At 33.0% G+C, this 21,189-nt stretch overlaps 1 long non-coding RNA gene across 1 annotated transcript; it reads left to right on the forward strand.

The window, feature by feature from the left end:
- The first annotated feature begins 18,255 nt into the window (after positions 1-18,255).
- On the forward strand, positions 18,256-18,625 carry LOC142241878 (uncharacterized). Its single transcript, XR_012723853.1, has 2 exons — positions 18,256-18,328; positions 18,404-18,625. It is a non-coding gene; the product is annotated as an uncharacterized LOC142241878 (long non-coding RNA).
- The last annotated feature ends 2,564 nt before the right edge of the window (positions 18,626-21,189 follow it).

The raw sequence follows: 21,189 nt of genomic DNA on the forward strand, positions 1-21,189 counted from the left end.
AAATTGTTTACACTTCTACAAATTCTTTACAATTAAAATTTAAATCGGCGAACGCCCTAACACAATGTTATTACCAACGAGTAAGTAAAATCAAAAGTAATGCGGGGTCGACTATATCATATCCTTCACCATAATGAATACCCAAAGTTTTGATACCATCTTAACTCCTTTAAATTTAATGGTAGTGATATAAAGGTTTATATACGCACACTGAAAGAATAATTTTCTTTTCACTCCCACAAATTCTTTTTATAATTCTTTTTTTATGGGGGGTATATTAACTTTGTCATTTCGTTTGCAACACATCGAAATATTGCTCTAAGACTCCATAAAGTATATATATTCTGGGTCGTGGTGGAATTCTGAGTCGATCTAAGCATGTCCGTCCGTCCGTCCGACCGTCTGTTTAAATCACGCTAACTTCCGAACGAAACAAGCTATCGACTTGAAACTTGGCACAAGTAGTTGTTATTGATGTATATCGGACGGTATTACAAAAGGGCCATATCGGTCCACTTTTACGAATAGCCCCCATATAAACTGACCCTCAGATTTGGCTGGCCGAGCGTCTAAGAGAAGCATATTTCATCCGATCCGGCTGAAATTTGGTACAAGGTGCTGGTTTATGGTCTCTAACAACCATGCAAAAATTGGTCCACATCGGTCTATAACTATATATAGCCCCTATATAAACCGATCCTCAGATTTGGCTAGCGGAGATTCAAAGAGAAGAAAATTTCATCCAATCCGGCTGAAATTTGGTCCTGGTTTTGGTATGTGGTCTCTAAAAACCATGCAAAAATTGGTCTACATCGGTTCACAATTATATATAGCCCCCATATAAACCGATCCCCAGATTTGGCTTGCGGAGCTTCAAAGAGAAGCAAATTTCATCTGATCCGGTTGAAATTTGGAACATGGTGTTTGTATATGGTCTCTAACAACCGTGCCAGAATTGGTCCATATCGGTCCATAATTATATATATAGCCCCCATATAAACCGTTCTCCAGATTTGACCTCCGGAGCCTCTTGGAGGAGCAAAATTCATCCGGTCCTGTTCAAATTTGGAACGTGGTGTAATTATATGGCCGCTAACAACCATACCAAAATTGGTCCATATCGGTCTATAGTTATATATAGCCGATCTCCAATCACACAAAAATTTGTCCATATTGGTTCATAGTCATGGTTGCCACTCGAGCCAAAAATAATCTACCAAAAATTTTATTTCTATATAAAATTTTGTCAAAATTTTATTTCTATAGGAAATTTTGTCAAAATTTTATTTCTAAAGGAAATTTTGTCAAAATTTTATTTCTATAGAAAATTTTGTTAAAATTTTATTTCTTAGAAAATTTTGTTAAAATTTCATTTCTATAGAAAATTTTGTCAAAACTTTATTTCTGCAGAAAATTTTGTCAAAATTTTATTTCTATAGAATATTTTGTGAAAATGTTGTCTCTATAGAAAATTTTGACAAAATTTTTGGAAATATTTGGAAAAAATCGGATTAAATTTAGATATAGCTCCCATATATATGTATCGCTCGATTTCGATAAATGGGGTCAGATTGCGCTCATTTACTAACCGATCAGCGTCAAGAATTTCTGAAAACTAATCTAATTTGCCACCCGTTAGGTGTGCAAAATTTCATCGAGATCGCTTCAGATTTAGATATAGCTCCCATATAAATGTATCGCCCGATATTCCTAAATTTGGCCGTAAACCCCTTATTTATCAACCGATCTTACTCAAAGTTGGCCGAATCTAATTTTCTATAGTACTTAGTAAGAAATCTTCGAATTCGGTCCAGATTTAGCTATAGCTTCATATATGTGTATCGCACGATATTCCTAAATTTGGCCATAAACCCCTTATTTATCCACCCATCTTACTTAAAGTTGGCGTACTCTAATCTCCTATAGTAGTAACTATATTTACAAAAGAAATCATGGAAATTGGTTCAGATTTAAGTATAGCTCATATATATATGCATCGCGAGATTTTCAAAAATTTGGCCTTAGTTATCAACTGACCTTACTCAAATGTAGCACCCTGTGTGGTATCAATCAAACGTGCAAAATATCATCCAAATCGGTTCAGATTTAGATATAGCTCAGATATACAGTTATGTGAAAAATAATAGGGACAGTGTCCTCCCACATTTAGATAACATTAAAAACCGAACAAAAAATCGAAAATTCTTTCTTGTTTAAACGATTTATTCTTTCTTAAAAGGTAGACACAAAATGAGAAACAAAACTTTTGTTACTATTGTACGAGCGGTTCGTATTTTTTGCGATTTGTTATAAATTGGCATGATTTACGTGTGAAAAAAATAAGGACACTTCATGAAAGTTTAAACCTATTACTAAATTAAATAAAACTAAATAGATATTTATACTGAATATTTTTCCATAAATCCATAGTGCTACATTAGCACTTATTTGCGGGCCCTTTGTTGTCCAGAACGGTTGAACATCTTCTAGGGATTGAATCGACCAAATTTTGGCAAAAATGTAACGGTATTTCGTTCCATGCATCCTGCATTAGATTCGAGAGTTCATCGCAATTTTATGTAGACTTTCCCCAGATAACCCGCTTAACTTCGTTGCACAAATTTTCTAATGGGTTCAATTGTGGGGATTGTACCGCTCATTCTAATACATTGATTTTAGTGTCCTGGAACCATTTCATTGTGTACCTTGCCGTATGCTTTGGGTTATTATCCTGCGGAAAGACCCATATCAGTGTCATATTTTCTTCGGCATACGGCAACATTGTATTTTGCAAAATATCTGTGTAAATGACGGATTTCATTATATTCTGTATACGGTAGAGAGGACTCACACCATAATACCAAAATGACCCCCATACCATGATGCTGCCACCACCATTTTGGACCGTCTTCAAAATATATTTGGGATTGCATTCTTAATGGATAGGTCTTCTAACATGGTGGACACCTCTATCAGAAGAAAACAAGTTTACTTTTGTTTCATCGGACCACAAAATATTACGCCATTTTATTTTTAGCAAACTTTAATCCTTGTTGAATATTCTTTTTGAATAACAATTACGCTTTTCTTGCACCAAGGACTCTAAGTAAATTTGCAATATTTGTTTTGTTGACACCTCATCGTCAATATTTAAATAATTTATTATTTATTTAGATGTGTAGTGATATGTGCTGAAGATATTAATTTTGAATTGAGGTCTATAGAAATATAGGATTTTTTTTTAAATATGTAGGAATGTGAATTGACGGATGTGTACCTCTAGCTACGCTCTTGCTAACTCGCCGATATGGGTGGGTCTTGTCATTTCACAAACGAAGCACACTCAACCATTTATTGTAGGTACACTGAAAAGGTAAAACGCAATCTTAAAAGAAAACAAATTTAATAATAAAATAGGCACTAAAATCGATAAGTCACAAGAATCAAAACAAACAAAAAACAGACGGACTACTGGGATCACGGACAATGGTAAACTAAGTTAAATCATAATTCTCCATTCTTTAAATACTAGTTCTACAGGCAGCTCTCGGTGTTAATGAGCCTCTCTACTCAATACCCTCCCTTCCATGCAATCTACCTTTGTTTGTGATTGCCCATCACTGTGGGTGTACCCCTCAACGCGTATAAATGTGCATACATATGATGCCCCGATCTCGTCGACAAACATTACTTCTCTCACTTAGAAAATCATGTTGTTGTAACACTGGCAATTTATAACAGTTTGCATGATATACACTTTATTATATTCATATGAGAGTTAAATACTGACAATTATAAACACTAATAAAGGGAAAATATATCAGCCCTCTTTACACACAAAAAAATTATTCATTTATTTTATGAATAGTGTTCCAAAAAATTTTCCAAACACGGAATTCATAAATTGTATGAAAAAAGTTCATAAATGAAAAAATACAGGTTTTCATTGACTACGAATGTATTCATATTATTAATGAAATTTGTAATATTATAAATGAAGTATACATAATTTTCGACATTGAAAAGTATGTATTTTTACATAATATATATTAAAAATGTCATGTATTAAATGTAGCTCTTCTTTTCCTTTTTCTTTTCGATTTCCCCTAATTCTTAATTGGCCAAAATGTATGAACCCATTTATTAAAAACCGCATTAAAGTCCTGCGAGTAAACAACATTTTATAATATTTTTTATTACTTATAAATATGAGCACCAATGCTTCCAGTTAATTAATTAAATTGTTTTATTTCGTCAACCTTTTTCAGCAATAAATAATCTTCGAATCGCGACGGCGACTCAAACTGAACTGAAACAAGTATATACGGCCGTAAGTTCGGCCAGGCCGAAGCTTATGTACTAGAGGTGTGCATGTGAGTAATATTTTACTCACGCTCACGCACACTCACGACGGAAATATCTTACTCACGCACACTCACGCACGAGATTGTTTGATAGGTCTCACGCTCACGCACACTCACGAAAAGAAAACTTATACTCACGCACACTCACGCACGAAAATGTCGTGACCCACGAAAAATACCGTGACTCACGAAAAATATCATGACTCACGAATAATTTTACGAGTAATTTACCTGAGGGACGTGTCTGAAATCATGAGCACGATTAAAATCGAGAGCGTTATTAAACTCTTAATATCCTAGGTGTCACTTAAATTGCAAATGAATTTAACTTTTAAGCGTTTTATGTTGGAGAGGGGGATTATTTTCGCGAGCGTTTTTGGTTACTCACGCACACTCACGAAGATATTGTTTTCGTGACTCACACTCACGCACGACATTTTGGTTTGTTAATCACGCTCACGCACACTCACGCCGTTGACATGAGCGTGACTCACGACTCACGCGTGAGTCACGAAAATTTTCGTGAGTCACGACAATTTCGTGTCACGTGCACACCTCTATTATGTACCCTCCATCATGGATTGCGTAGAAACTTCTTCTAAACACTGCCATCCACAATCGAATTACTTATGTTGCGGTAACGCTTGCCGATGGCAAGTTATCTTAAAACCTCCTAACACCATCTTCTAAATTGTATGTAAGTTCATACGTTGTATATATTAAATCAAAAAAGATCGATCCAATACGTATATAATTCAGTTTGACAAAGTAGACATAAAATTTTGACAAAATTTTCTACAGAAATAAAATTTTAAAAAATTTTTCTATACAAATAAAATTTCCACAAAATTTTCTATAGAAATAAAAATTTTGACAAAATTTTCTATAGAAAGAAAATTTCTACAGAAATAAAATTTTAACAAAATTTTCTTTACAAATAAACTTTTGACAAAATTTTCTATAGAAATAAAATCTTGGTAGATTTCTTTTGGCTCGAGTGGCAACCATGATTATGAACCGAATAGAATTTGAACAAAATTTTCTATAGAAATAAAATTTTGACAATGATGAAAATTTTATTATGAACCGAATAAAATTTTAACAAAATTTTCTATAGAAATAAAATTTTGACAACATTTTCTATAGAAATAAAATTTTGACAAAATTTTCTATAGAAATGAAATTTTGGTAGATTATTTTTGGCTCTAGTGGCAACCATGATTATAAACAGATATGGACCAATTTTTGCATGGTTGTTAGAGACCATATACCAATACCATGTACCAAATTTCAGCCGGATCGGATGCAATTTGCTTCTCTCCGAGGCTTCGCAATCCAAATCTGGAGATCGGTTTATATGGGGTCTATATATAATTATGGACCGATGTGGACCAATTTTTGCATGGTTGTTAGAGACCATATACCAACACCATGTACCAAATTTCAGCCGGATCAGATGAAATTTGCTTCTCTTTGAACCTCCGCAAGCCAAATCTGGGGATCGGTTTATATGGGGGCTATATATAATTATGGACCGATGTGGACCAATTTTTGCATGCACCCAGAAAAAAGTGACCCCTTCTTTAAGTTAAAATGAACTCATTGTGAAGAAAGTTGAACTTCGTATAGCGCCAAAGACATTTTTATTTGTTTGAACGATGTGATTTTCGTAGAAATTAGGAATAATGCATTCCATATATTAGTTAACATTTTCCTATATTTATATACCACTATACTACAGAATGAAAAAATTTAACTAATTTGAATTCGTATATGGAATGATTTTATTGAAATTTTTTCATTCATTTCGACAAATCTTACACATTTGTGGTAAAACTTTTACTTCGTAATTAGAACTGCTTACCTTCGTTTTTAAATACAATTTTATTTATTTCTATAAGCAATTTTATCTTCAATAAAAAACATGTTTTATTAATATATTGAATATATTTATTAAGAATCAACAGCATCGAATCTCTTTGAAATATTAGTTTATTATTCCACTATTTCCAATTTCCGTGTGATATTATCAACTGTAAAACGCACTTTTTCTTCTTCTTGTACTTTTCACTTTTAATAAGTTGCTGCCTAACGATTTTGTCCTCCTTTTACAATTTCAATACCTACAAATATAAAAAATCATAAAACATTTTTGTTGCAAAAGGTTAGCGTCACTGAATATTACCTGATAATTGAAGATTCCAAAATGAAGACAAATGAAAGGGTTGTTATTCTGCTGGTGTTTTCTTTCTTTATACACTATCACGAACATTGATAGATTTATTAAAAAAAACGAAAATTTTTCTCACTAATTTAAAATAACAAATATTTTATATATTTTATTTGTTATTTATTATATTATTTTACCATATTATTTTTTAACAATCTCTCCGTATACCAAAACAACGCGATTCCAACTAAAAAAACAACCGACGCGCAAATATATCGATTACACCCACGCGCAAACACATCGATTACGATGACAGGTATCGATTACAGGTAGACAATAGAAATTTAGGAAAATTTCCTATATTCTAACAAGTGTGTTTCCTTAAGTTTTGAAAGGATTGCATACTTCTTAGTACGAATGAACTAAAATATTTTTCTATGCCAAGTGTTGTTCGTATGTATGAAAAACTTTCTATTATAAAGGAAGTCGCAATTATCATTTTATAAGAAATTTTACTAATTTTGAGGAAACTTGGTTTTAGTTCGGTTTTTGTTTATTTTTACGAATGCTTTGTTATCGGTGAATAAAATTTTCTTTTTCAGTAGTAAATTCTTATACCCAGCGAAGAAAATAGTATGAGTAAAATTCCATGCCTTATTATAGTTAATGAACTATTCCTAACTGCTTACAGTTTAAGATTTTTTTACTGAAACAAGTAAATTTTATTATTTTTCACAAAAATTTACCTTAATGGAAATAAAATGGATAAACTATATTGATGAAAATTTTTTCCTTTAGTTTCGAAGGCACTTTTTTCTGGGTGTGGTTGTTAGAGACCATATACCAACACCATGTACCAAATTTCAGCCGGATCGGACGAAATTTGCTTCTCTTTTAGGCTCCGCAAGCCAAATCTGGGGATCGGTTTATATGGGGGCTATATATAATTATGGACCGATGTGGACCAATTTTTGCACGGTTGTTAGAGACCATATACCAACACCATATACCAAATTTCAGCTGGATCGGATGAAATATGCTTCTGTTAGAGGCTCCACAAGCCAAATCTGAGGGTCCCTTTATATGGGGGCTATACGTAAAAGTGGACCGATATGGCCCATTTTCAATACCATCCGACCTACATCGATAGAAACTACTTGTGCCAAGTTTCAAGCCGATAGCTTGTTTCGTTCGGAAGTTAGCGTGATTTCAACAGACGGACGGACGGACGGACATGCTTATATCGACTCAGAATTTCACCACGACCCAGAATATATATACTTTATGGGGTCTTAGAGCAATATTTCGATGTGTTACAAACGGAATGACAAAGTTAATATACCCCCATCCTATGATGGAGGGTATAAAAACCAAACACAGCAAAGCCACGTGTTGCCTTCAAAAACGTTATGTTTGGTTTTTATCTTGTATTGTATGCTTGTATTGTATACATATGAGAGTAACTCTATGTTGTGGCACTCTCATGCTAAGAGAAAACCAGTTTTTTTGGATATATTTTGTAAAGTTTCATTAATTGTATGGAAGAATCCATGCGCAATATTAAAAATTGCTAACAATTATTTACGAATAAAAAAATACATCTATTTCGTGAATGAGTCCATAAATTTTCAAAAATGTACACATTTATGTACAAATTCATATTTTATTTTTTTTTTGTGTATACAAAATAATTTCATTGATTAACTGACATTTTGACGAAAGAAGAAAATTATGAATGAGAATAAAAAAAATTACGCACAAAGAAGAGAAGGAAGATTAAAGTCAATTGTTTTCTTTCTTTCTAAAGCGTATTTGTATCTTATGATCAACTTTCCGTATATTAGGGTTCTAATTTTTTTATCAATTTTTTTTTTCATATATAGTTATTCGATATTAAAAGTATTAATTCAATTATAGTTATAGTTTACTCAATCATTGTTGTCTAAATATGACTTTTTTATAGTGTACATATATATGTAATAAACCATAATCAGAGGTTACTCACTCTTTGTTTTTTAATTTACTTACTGCTCAAACATTGCAATGTCGTTGCGCCCATCGATGATTTAGATGTTGAAGCTTAAATAGGGTGATATTAAATTTTGATTTCATATATATGTATACGAGACATTCTATTTCCTTTCTTTTTTTTTTGATAATTAATTAATTTGTTGATTTCATTTGCCTCGTTAAGGTGTGTACTTTATGGTGCGGCAACATGTGATTTTCGAAGTAGCTCGCTTTTTCTTCTTTGAATTGTACAATGAGCACGTGGGTATCCAAAGGTCTTGAGCCCAAAATTTATTAGTAAGGCAAAATTATATTTTCGATCTACGTTGAGCGATCTTGCAAAACAATTTCCGGGCCGCTAAATATTTATTATCGGTGGCTTCCTGCAGCGGAAGTCCACCGATATGTCTTCCACCACGATTGGATTGAAAGGTATCAATAGGCCACAGAATGATCTGAGTCAAAAAAAAAAACACAAGAAATACTTTTCACAAAACCTTCAATTAGATCTGTCCGTATTGCTTACCACTTTAAAAAGTGTTTAAATATTTAAACAATTCCAGAGTTCCTGTACAATTATGTGTATGAACAGAAAAGTTTCCAAATAAGTTTTCTTTTTTTTTCTTTTCAATTATTACACGAAGTTTTTTTTGAAATCTGTACTGCTCGCCTTCTTGTTTGAAATGAATAACTGTATGAGTGCAAAATTTCTGCGTAGGCTCGCATTGGACTTTTTTTCTTCCCTGTTTTCTTTGAAACAGTTAGCTGCCTTATTAACAATGTGAGAGAATGAGATATAGCCATAAACGCTTGCATAACAGAGGCTACACGGAATCTATAAAAAAAATAAGGTATAGAGACTTGGTAAAAATTCGGACTAACAGCTGTTTTGATGTCTCAACCTACAGGCTGATTCAAGGGTAGCCGTTACCTTCAAATGCTTAAAAAAATTAAATTTAAAATTTAAATTTATTGGTCACTACAGATGCGATAAGTGGATGTTTTTAACGCATAAATTGATACTCCTCTTTACAGTACACTCAGGAAAAATTACTTGGATCCAACTGTATTTTCAGCGCACGATTTTCAAAAATGTGTCCCTAATAACCTTATTTTTGACAATAGTGGCCTCATTTATTAACCAATTTTACTCAAATTCAGCACAAGGTAACCTTCCGTGGTTTCGATCAAAAGTGATAAATATCATCCAAATCGGTTCAGATTTAGATATACCTCCTATATATTTATATCGCTCAATTTTCCTAAATTTATTAACCAATGCTACTCAAGTTTCAAATTTGTATGTATTATCCGATCGTATTTAAACTTACATATAACTCTTATATAATAACATCGCCCGATTTTCACGAATTTGGATTTATTACCCACATTGAGCGACTTCCTCCATTTTAAAAATGGGCTCAATATTAGTTGTATACCAACTCTGCATATGCAAAATTAACAATAGCTATGTTACAACTATATATAATATCAGACATTTCTGCACCGATAAAAATGTACCACTCAATGTTCTTAAATATGGAAATACGGTTTATCTCTCAAACATATACCTACGTTACCCCACAAATGCTTATGTTTACTAATTCAGTAGGGGTGGTTTAGGGTATGATATAGTCGGCCCCGCCCGACTTTCCACTTTACTTACTTGTTTTATAATATTCTAAGGCATATTGAAGAAATTGGGAATTTTTATACCCACCACCATAGATAGGATGGTTATGGGGGTATAATAAGTTTGCCATTCCGTTTGTAACACATCAAAATATTGTTTTCCAACTATATAAAGTATATATATATGATATAACGATGTCCGTCTGACTCTCTGGATGTCTGTTGTAATCACGCTACAGCCTTCTATAAGAAAGCTATTTTGGTGAATTTTTGCCCAAACTTTTGTCTCCAAGCAGGTCATGTTCGAAGATGGGCTATATCGGTCCATGTTTCGACATAGCCCCCATATAAACCGATCTCCTATTTAACTAATTGTGGGCATGGAAGCCGCATTGTTTGTCCGATTTGCTTGAAATTTAAAATCTCGAGGTACTATAAGTCAGTTAAGAGTTTTCATACAGTCCCCATATAGATCGATCTCCCGTTTTGACTTTCTAAGGGCATATAAGACACAATTGTCAACCAATTTGGTTGAAATTTTAAAGTTTAGGTATATATCGGTTCATGTTTCGATATATCCTCCATATAGACCGAGCTCCCGATTTTACTTCTTGAAGGCATGGAATCAATAATTTTCATCCGATTTGTTTGAGATTTGAAATCTAGAGGTACTTTAAGTCAGTTAAGAGTTGTGCTAAATTTGGTATATATCGGTTCATGTTTTGATATAGCCCCTAACATATATAGACCGATCTCCCGATTTGACTTCTTGAGGGCATAGAAGGCACAATTTTCATCCGATTTGCTTGAAATTCGAAATCTACAGGTACTTTATGTCAGTTAAGAGTTGTGCTCAATTTGGTATATATCGGTTCATATTTTGGTATAGCGGGACCGAGCTTCCGATTTGACATCTGGAGGGCATGGAAGCCACAATTTTAATCCGATTTGCTGAAATTTGAAATCCAGAGGTAATTTAAGTCATTTAAATGCTGTGCTAAATATTATATATATCGGCCCATGGTTTGTTCTAGTGCCAATATAGGCCAATCTCCCGATGTTTCCTCTTGACGGCATAGATGCCAACCTGGATCCGACACGTAACCAGTCAAAATTAAGCTCAATAGATTGCGGAAAACAAAGGACATCTCTTTGAACCACAATACAAAGAGAAGTACTATGAAACAGTGTTGCCAACTCCCCAAGGCCAAAAAGCACCAAAAATATATTATAAATTCTAACATACCACCTTCCACCACAAAATCGAAAATGAGAAGTTAAGTTAAGAAGTTAAGGTGGGTATTAAGATCGAGTTTAGTTGCTAAAATAGTCATTTTTTCACAATTACTTTTCTTTCATAATTCATTTTAAGGAATACAAACTTTGTGAAAATTTGCTTTTGGCTATTCCCCATCAAGTTATAATAAAATTTGCAGCAAATATGCATAATTTCATGCCTTTTTTACTGATATAGTTTTCACTTTAGCGGCAAAACTCGAACTATGTACTCACCATTACTTTGATCAGTTTTAATGCTTTCGTCCAATTCATTTTGATCAGTGATGTTTTTCAAAATATTAATATATGGAAGGAGTCTATTGCTTATTTCAGTTGTGCGTGGTTTTGTGAATTTAAAACAAACGTTTTTAATGACATCTTTACCAAATTCAAAAATTCGACATTTATCGCTCGACTTTCCTACAGAATACCCTAAATAACAATATTAATTAAAAAATAATCAATACCAACTTTATAACAATCAAATTATAAATTTGAGTTTCTTCGGCTCTTGAAAGTCTAATCAAAATTTTTGTATCAATTAAACTTAATACTGTTCAAAATAAAAAAAAAGCACCAAAAGCACTAAATGAAAATGCCAGAAAGCACCAAGTTGGTGCTTTTTTTGAAAAGGCACCAAAAAGGCAATTTGTTGCTTTTTAGAAATCAAAAAGCACTAAATTTGGTGCTTAAAGCACCAAATTGGCAACACTGCTATGAAATACCTAATTCACGCTGCTCTCACGACTAGATTCACATCGCGGTATTCAAAAGTCGAGAAACGGTGAACATACCCAGCAAAAACTCTCATTACCCGGTAATCTTGTAGGTAAGCCTATTTAAAAATTAATAACCACTTATTAATTGGCATCGCTTCGGATTACATTTACATACGCATGTCCTAGGAGGGAAGTACTTCTTCCCAGGCATACTTTCGGCCATAAAATAAGTAGTGCATTTAAAGCATATAATCACCTAATATGTAATGACTTATTCGTAGATACACCAGAGCTTGCAAAATAGCCACTTATTGTCTCAGGCAACCAAATCTCGAAAATATTGATTTCTATCGCCGATTACAATGGATCAAAATATGGCGAGTGATGCTGTAATAGGAGAACTACTTGAATAGAAACGAATATTGTATAAATAAACAAAAATTCTAATAAATAATCTAAATAAGATTACACTCAAATTAATTTCACACTTAAAATAGAAATAAATGTACGTTGTTTAAGGTAGTTGGATACGTGAATTACGATACAATATATCCAATAGCCAATTCACATAAGGTTCGAAATCTACTATAAGTGGATTTTAAGTCTCTTTTTTATAAGGCAAATGGCATTTGAAATTTAGTTTAAACGCATGTTGGAAGTGTAATGTGAATGAGGTATAAGAAAGTATTTATTTAAAACATAATATGATAATGTCATTAAACACAATTATTATGAAATATTTGTGATAAAAAATTCCTAACGGAAAAATCTTCAGAATTACCGTTACATTACATATTCTTTTTGATTTTTTATGTAAGTGCTCGATTATGTAAATAATTATATTAACTACAACTGCCTAAAAATTTGAGAATAACAATTCGAAAATTACCGAGAAGTATTTATTTTTGTCATTATAACTCGCCGCAATGTAATGCAACGTGTAATGACAGCTTTACTCCTGGTAATGTCAATTGTAATGAGATGTGGTTACATAGTTTTTGCTGGGTAGTTTTCATTACTGCGCTACAATTTAAAGAATCATACATTATGATAGTTTATGGAAGTCCTTCATACCCTGAACCAAATTTTTGGTCTATGATGTCTCAACACAACATAAAAACATAGCGATTGTCTTTGAGCCATTGCTAAATTTGAGGAAGATTTTACACACAAAAATACATATACAGGCAGACAGACGGACATCGTTAAATCGACTAAATCCAAGACGATTGGTATACTACACGATGGGTGTCGGACTGACCCTTCTTGGCGTTACATACAAATGCACAAAATTATTATACTCTGTACCACAATAGTGGTGAAGAGTATAAAAGGGCGATTTGGAAATAGTGTGAGTTGTAAATTTATAAAGTAAACAGTAAATAAAGTGTGATTTGTTAAGAGCTTGATAACTTTTTTTTAAAAAAAAACGCCTAAAATTTGCAAAATCTCATCGGTTCTTTATTTGAAACGTTAGATTGGTCCATGACATTTACTTTTTGAAGATAATTTCATTTAAATGTTGACCGCGGCTGCGTCTTAGGTGGTCCATTCGGAAAGTCCAATTTTGGGCAACTTTTTCGAGCATTTCGGCCGGAATAGCCCGAATTTCTTCGGAAATGTTGTCTTCCAAAGCTGGAATAGTTGCTGGCTTATTTCTGTAGACTTTAGACGTGACGTAGCCCCACAAAAAATAGTCTAAAGGCGTCAAATCGCACCGCTTGTTCTCCGAAGTTTTCCCTCAAAATGGCCATAGAATCGCGAGCTGTGTGGCATGTAGCGCCATCTTGTTGAAACCACATGTCAACCAAGTTCAGTTCTTCCATTTTTGGCAACAAAAAGTTTGTTAGCATCGAACGATAGCGATCGCCATTCACCGTAACGTTGCGTCCAACAGCATCTTTGAAAAAATACGGTCCAATGATTCCACCAGCGTACAAACCACACCAAACAGTGCATTTTTCGGGATGCATGGGCAGTTCTTGAACGGCTTCTGGTTGCTCTTCACTCCAAATGCGGCAATTTTGCTTATTTACGTAGCCATTCAACCAGAAATGAGCCTCATCGCTGAACAAAATTTGTCGATAAAAAAGCGGATTTTCTGCCAACTTTTCTAGGGCCCATTCACTGAAAATTCGACGTTGTGGCTCGTTAGTAAGTCTATTCATGATGAAATGTCAAAGCATACTGAGCATCTTTCTCTTTGACACCATGTCTAAAATCCCACGTGATCTGTCAAATACTAATGCATGAAAATCCTAACCTCAAAAGAATCACCCTTTAGTTTTGTCATGACGTAACAGGTTGACTGATAAGTCCCCGGTCTAACAAAGAAAAACACTTTTTTTGTCAAAATTCGTTTTTATTATTCAACATAGTTCCCTTCAAGAGCGATACAACTATTATAACGACCTTCCAATTTTTTGATACCATTTTGGTAGTACTCCTTCGGTTTTGCCTCAAAATAGGCCTCAGTTTCGGCGATCACCTCTTCATTGCAGCCAAATTTTTTCCCTGCGAGCATCCTTTTGAGTCTGAGAACAAGAAAAAGTCGCTGGGGGCCAGATCTGGAGAATATGGTGGGTGGGGAAGCAATGCGAAGCCCAATTCATGAATTTTTGCCATCGTTCTCAATAACTTGTGGCACGGTGCGTTGTCTTGGTGGATCAACACTTTTTTCTTCTTCATATTGGGCCGTTTTGCCGCGATTTCGACCTTCAAACGCTCCAATAACGCCATATAATAGTCACTGTTGATGGTTTTTCCCTTCTCAAGATAATCGATAAAAATTATTCAATGCGCATCCCAAAAAACAGAGGCCATTACTTTTCCAGCGGACTTTTGAGTCTTTCCAAGCTTCGGAGACGGTTCACCGGTCGCTGTCCACTCAGCCGACTGTCGATTGGACTCAGGAGTGTAGTGATGGAGCCATGTTTCATCCATTGTCACATATCGACGGAAAAACTCGGGTGTATTACGAGTTAACAGCTGCAAACACCGCTCAGAATCATCCACACGTTGTTGTTTTGGTCAAATGTGAGCTCGTGCGGCACCCATTTTGCACAGAGCTTTCGCATATCCAAATATTTATGAACGATATGACCAACACGTTCCTTTGACATCTTTAAGGCCTCTGCTATCTCGATCAACTTCATTTTACGGTCATTGAGAATCATTTAGTGGATTTTTTTTCATGTTTTCGTCGGTAACCACCTTCTTCGGGCGTCCACTGCGTTCACCGTCCTCCGTGCTCATTTCACCACGTTTGAATTTTGCATACCAATCAATTATTGTTGATTTCCCTGGGGCAGAGTCCGGAAACTCATTAGCAAGCCAAGTTTTTGCTTCCACCGTATTTTTCCCCCTTCAGAAAACAGTATTTTATCAAAACACGAAATTCCTTTTTTTTCAATTTTTTTCACAATAACAAAAGTTGCTTCACAAAAGACGCTCTATCTCACAAACTAATTGACCTACAGACGTCAAATTTTGACACAAATCATTTGAAGGTTGGTACTATATAAAAATAATATGTATTTAATACTAGCAACGCCATCTATGTGTCAGACCGGGGACTTATCAGCCAACCTGTTATGTACATACTCGTATCTACTTGTTTTACTTCTTAAAAGAGAGAAGCATTTTTATACCCTGCGCCACACTGTGGAACAGGGTATTATAAGTTAGTGCATATGTTTGCAACACCCAGAAGGAGACGAGATAGACACATGGTGTCTTTGGCAAAAATGCTCAGGGTGGGCTCCTGAGTCGATATAGCCATGTCCGTCTGTCCGTGAACACATTTTTGAAATCAAAGTCTAGGTCGCAGTTTTAGTCCAATCGACTTCAAATTTGGCACAAGTATGTGTTTTGGCTCAGAATAGATACCTATTGATTTTGGAAGAAATCGGTTCAGATTTAGATATAGCTCCCATATATATATATTTCGCCCGATATGGACTTATATGGCCCCAGAAGCCAGAGTTTTACCCTAATTTGCTTAAAATTTTGCACAAGAAGAAAAATTAGTACTATAGTCAAGTGTGCCAAATTTTATTGAAATCGGTTCAGATTTAGATATAGCTCCCATATATATCTTTCGCCCGATATGGACTAATACGGTCCCAGAAGTCAGAGTTTTACCCCAATTTGGTTGAAATTTTGCACTAGGAGTACAATTAGCAGTGTAGTCAAGTGTGCCAAATTTTATTGAAATCGGTTCAGATTTAGATATAGCTCCCATATATATCGTTCGCCCGATTTACACTCATATGACCACAGTGGCCAATCTTTTACTCCGATTTAATTGAAATTTTGCACAGGGAGTAGAATTAGATTTGTAGCTATGCGTGCTAAATTTGGTTGAAATCGATTCAGATTTATATATACACAGAAAAAAAAGTGTCTTGTAAATTTAAGGACCATTTTGACTTCCACATAGTTCAACAAATTTACTGTAATATAAATCATTTTTCGTAACCACAACGAAAATTAACTTAGCTAAAGGAAAACTTATAAAAATTCAGTAAATGTTTTTTAGTTCACTAACTACGAAATGGGAAGGATTTTTCCTTAAATAAATTTCCAACACAGTAGTCAATGCATCGTTGATTCTATTATCAAAATACATGGGCAATATAAAAATCTTACTACGAAATGTAGACGATTTACTAAGAAAAAATTTTGTATGGAAAAACATTTTTGTAGTAAAAATTAACTTAACGACATTACCGATTCGTATGATGGCTACCTACAGATTATTTCCCTTTTTATTATAAGTTGGATTGTTTTTCCTCACATTGAAAATTGTAGATAAAGTAGAATAAAAAGTAGTTAATATAATCCTTGCCGGGTGTATATCATTTTTTATAGATTCCTCATAGATTTGGTATATATTTTACCTTAACTTATAGATAGAATTCCAACTAATCAATAAACGTGCTACTGGAAAATGTGAGTGCATCATGCGAGGGAGTTTTTAGAGACATTTTGTGTATATCTCGTATGATTGTTTGTGTTTGTTATTGCGTCATTTATGCTGTTGTTGGTTGTTTTGATTCTAGAGACAATGGAATGTTCCTTGTGTGTTGTTGGCATCTTTTGTGGTGAGAGTTGTTTTCTTGCAATAGCGAGATCAGAAAGGGATCGTGTGTGTGTGTGGAGTTGTTTTTCTTTACGGAGTTGTTTTTCTTTATAGCTATTTGTGTCTTTGAGTTTTATTGTTGCATTCAGTTATGTTGATGCATTTATGAAGTGCACACGTGGTTTTAATTTTGCAAAATTGTACGTGAGGTATTGGTGATTATTAATGAAAATACATTTATTTCGAAACATTTTATAAACTGAGAAGTGAATGATGTGATGTTAGAGTAATCAGAAACGCTTTTATTGATAAAAAACAAATAACAGATTAAGGAACTGTATATTTCTGTTAATAGTTTAAAATTAGTGCGGATTTTTAATTGATTTACATAAAAAATATACAACATGAGTGGTAATAGGATGATCTATATTTATTCTACATCTGGATCACAGGTTGGAGATGCAACCATGTTTTTGAATCTATATTTTTTATGTTACAGCAATTCCTACAGGTGAGTACTAAGTTCGAGTTTAGACGCTAAAAATAAAAATAAATTACTAAGAAAAGTGTAAAATTGTACGTCTTCCGATACAAATTTAAATATAACTTGATGTAGAATAGCCCAAACCAAGTTTTTTCTAAAGATTATTTTTTTATAATGGATTATTAAAGAAAACGTATCATGAAAATTGCGATTTTAGCCTCTAAACTCGAACTTAATATCCACCTTAAATACTAAATGCTATACTGACAATTGGAAATTATGTCTAATTTTTTTTTTTCATTTTTTATTTCAAATATATTCTGAGAATAATTTCAAAAACGTCCCATTAGTCCATGGATATCATTTCAATAATGTACCAACTGGATGGATTTTTCAATGTGGTAAGTTTTCTATAAACGGTATTTTGTCCGTTTTTAATAAAACTAAAATTTAAATTTATTAAAAATTATTATTTTCACTTGCAGGTAAACAGGTCTTGTAATGGTATTTTTTTTTTTGAATATTCTTACTGTTTAATGCTAATTAAGCTGATATCCTTATTGGCTCTAGGAAACACTCTTGAAAACCGTAAGTTAAAAATCAATATGAACGATAGAATTTGATAATATGTTTCTTATATTTTGTATAACTTTGCAATTTCAGATGCTTATAAGACAAATCCGCCCAACAAAAGTTAGCCAAAATCGATGAAATTGGACAATTCAATATATCTTTCATCTGGATAGAAAACATGGAAATTTAAATTAATTAGTTTAGTCCTAATAACGTAGAATATTACTCTTTTGAAGAAGCAATTACTAACTACCGACAAGTAACTGCATCCAACGTACTAATAAAAATATTTCCTTTATTGTATATCATAAACCATAGTTTTGTGTAATATAATAATAATTTTTTGGAATAAAATACTGGTGGTTATAGAAAATTGACTTGTTTTGTACGAAAAATTTATTAGTTGTATACAGGCTTGTTGTACCTTTGATTCCTCAATTTCTCTACTTTTTTGAAAATTATACCGACAAACAGTTTATTTCAAACCAATTTCTTAATACAGGTTTCCCAAAAAATTGTTAATTTTTCCGGATAGCAGGAATATTTTGAATGAGTTTAACTATATTCTTCCCACAGCATAGTAATAATGAACTAAAATACGATGCAATACATGAACTAATTTATAAGAAAATCATGAACTTATCTAGATGAAAAAAATTTTTGGCGCCAAATCATGGTCATTCTTACTATGGGTTAGTTCATTTTTCATAAAAAATAGTAAACTTTTTTTTTCGGTGTAGCTCCCATATATAGCTTTAGGCCGATTTACACAAATATGACCACAGAGGCCAATTTTTTGCTCCGATTTAGTTGAAATTTTGCACAGAGAGTAGAATTAGCATTGTAGCTATGTATGTCAAATTTGGTTGAAATCGGTTCAGATTTAGATATATCTCCCATATATATGTTTTTCTGATTTCGACAAAAATGGTCAAAATACCAACATTTTGCTTGTAAAATCGCAAATGCTTAGAAAAGTTATAAAGATGACTCTAATTTTCCTAAACTTCTAATACATATATATCGAGCGATAAATCATATATAAACTTTTGCGAAGTTAAAGTGTTGAAAAACACGTCCTATTTTTGAACGATTTTTTGCTTTGTAGTCAAGATGCAAAAAGACAACAAATTTAAAGATAATTTCATTAATTTTAAAGAATTTGTATGAATTATTAAAGTCAAGTTGACCTTAGCCCAAAATGTTTTTCTTTCATGTTATGATACCCATTTTGAAGTTAAATCACTTAATTATAATGACAAGACGACTTCATTGAAAAGTTTATCGACTTTTGGACAAGGAAAAAAACTTTATATTAGAGAAATGCGTCTTCTATGTTAAGCAAAAATTGCATTCGTATTTTAAGGACATGAAATCCTTGGCCTCACGACAATATTTTTTTCAGTGTAGTTTTTCCTCCGAAACATATAAAAATCATCGTTTTTTATTCGTGTAATGTTAAAAAGTCAAATATAAGGCGTATTATTTGAAACGATTATCTTGCAATTTTAATATTAAAGAGAAAAGAAGAAAATTATTGTATACGTTCCATGGTGATAGGTATTTAAGATTCGGTCCTTTGGAATTTTCGTCCATATATACTTGTTTTATATTAAAAATTCTTCGCAACGAACTACCCTTGTATACTTGTATATAAATCAGACGTCTATTGGGGCCAAATCTTTTTGAAAACAAAGAGTTTGTGCTATGTTTGTTTTTGGCTTGACTTTGGTACTTTCTCAACGGAAGGCGTCTGCAATTTCATCGAATGTCGACAGAATCAATGAGTGAGTGAATGAAGGGCGACTTTTGTCAACTAACAAACCAACCAACCAGTCAACCAACCACTTGTATCCTTTCTGTGTTCTATGTTTACTCAAGAGTTAGACATTAGGAATTTTAGAGTAAAGCTCCAAGTAATGGAATGAAATACGTTCAGGGTGGATTTTGTGATCTCGCAAACGATTTCACTGTTATTCTTCTGACTGAATGGCTGTTTGGTTTTCTTTTAATGGCTTTTCAGGATTTATATCAGAGGGTTAAGTAAATACAGTTTATTGCAAGCAGTGCATATACCTACAACGAAACACGGGGAAAAGTCCATCATTTATAGATTATTTTCCCTTTTTTGAAAAGAGAGTCTTTAAGATTTACAATTTCTAAAAGGACAATGCTATATAAAAAAATAATCATTGTTGTTGGTAGTAAATTATGTATTGTCACCTGATATTTAAAAAGGGTCAAATTAATTTTTTTTTTTGACAAAAGCGAACGACGGAAAATTTATATATTATTTTTCTTTTTTAAAGAGTTAAATTTCAATGCCTTAACTATTGAGGCTTCAAGATTAATGTACAATATTTTACTACCAGTTTACCAAAAAAATGAATAATCAATCTCAATAGTGTTTTCCGAACTACGATATAATTCCTTCAATTCCGTCACACTGTGGTACAGAGTATTATAAGTTAGTGCATTTGTTCCAAAATCAATAGGGTTCGTTCTGACCCACAACAGAATCTTGTGCCAAATTTTAAGTCGATTGGACTAAAACTGCGCCCTGGACTTTGATCAAAAAAATGTGTTCACAGCCAAATTTTATTTGCACAAAAGTTTTGTCCAAATTTTATTTGTACAGAATTTTTGTCAAATTTTTATTTCTATTGAAAATTTTGTCAAAATTTTATTTCAATAGAAAATTTTGTAAAAATTTTAGTTCTATATATACTGTCCAAATTTTATTTCTATAGATAGTTTTGTCAAATTTTTATTTCTTTCGAAAATTTTGTCAAAATTTTATATCTATAGAAAATTTTGTCAAAATTTTATTTCCATAGAAAATTTTGTCAAAATTTTAGTTCTACAGAAAATGTTGT

The sequence above is a fragment of the Haematobia irritans genome, chromosome 1 (genome assembly GCF_050003625.1).
Source record: "Haematobia irritans isolate KBUSLIRL chromosome 1, ASM5000362v1, whole genome shotgun sequence".
Lineage (NCBI taxonomy): Eukaryota > Metazoa > Arthropoda > Insecta > Diptera > Muscidae > Haematobia > Haematobia irritans.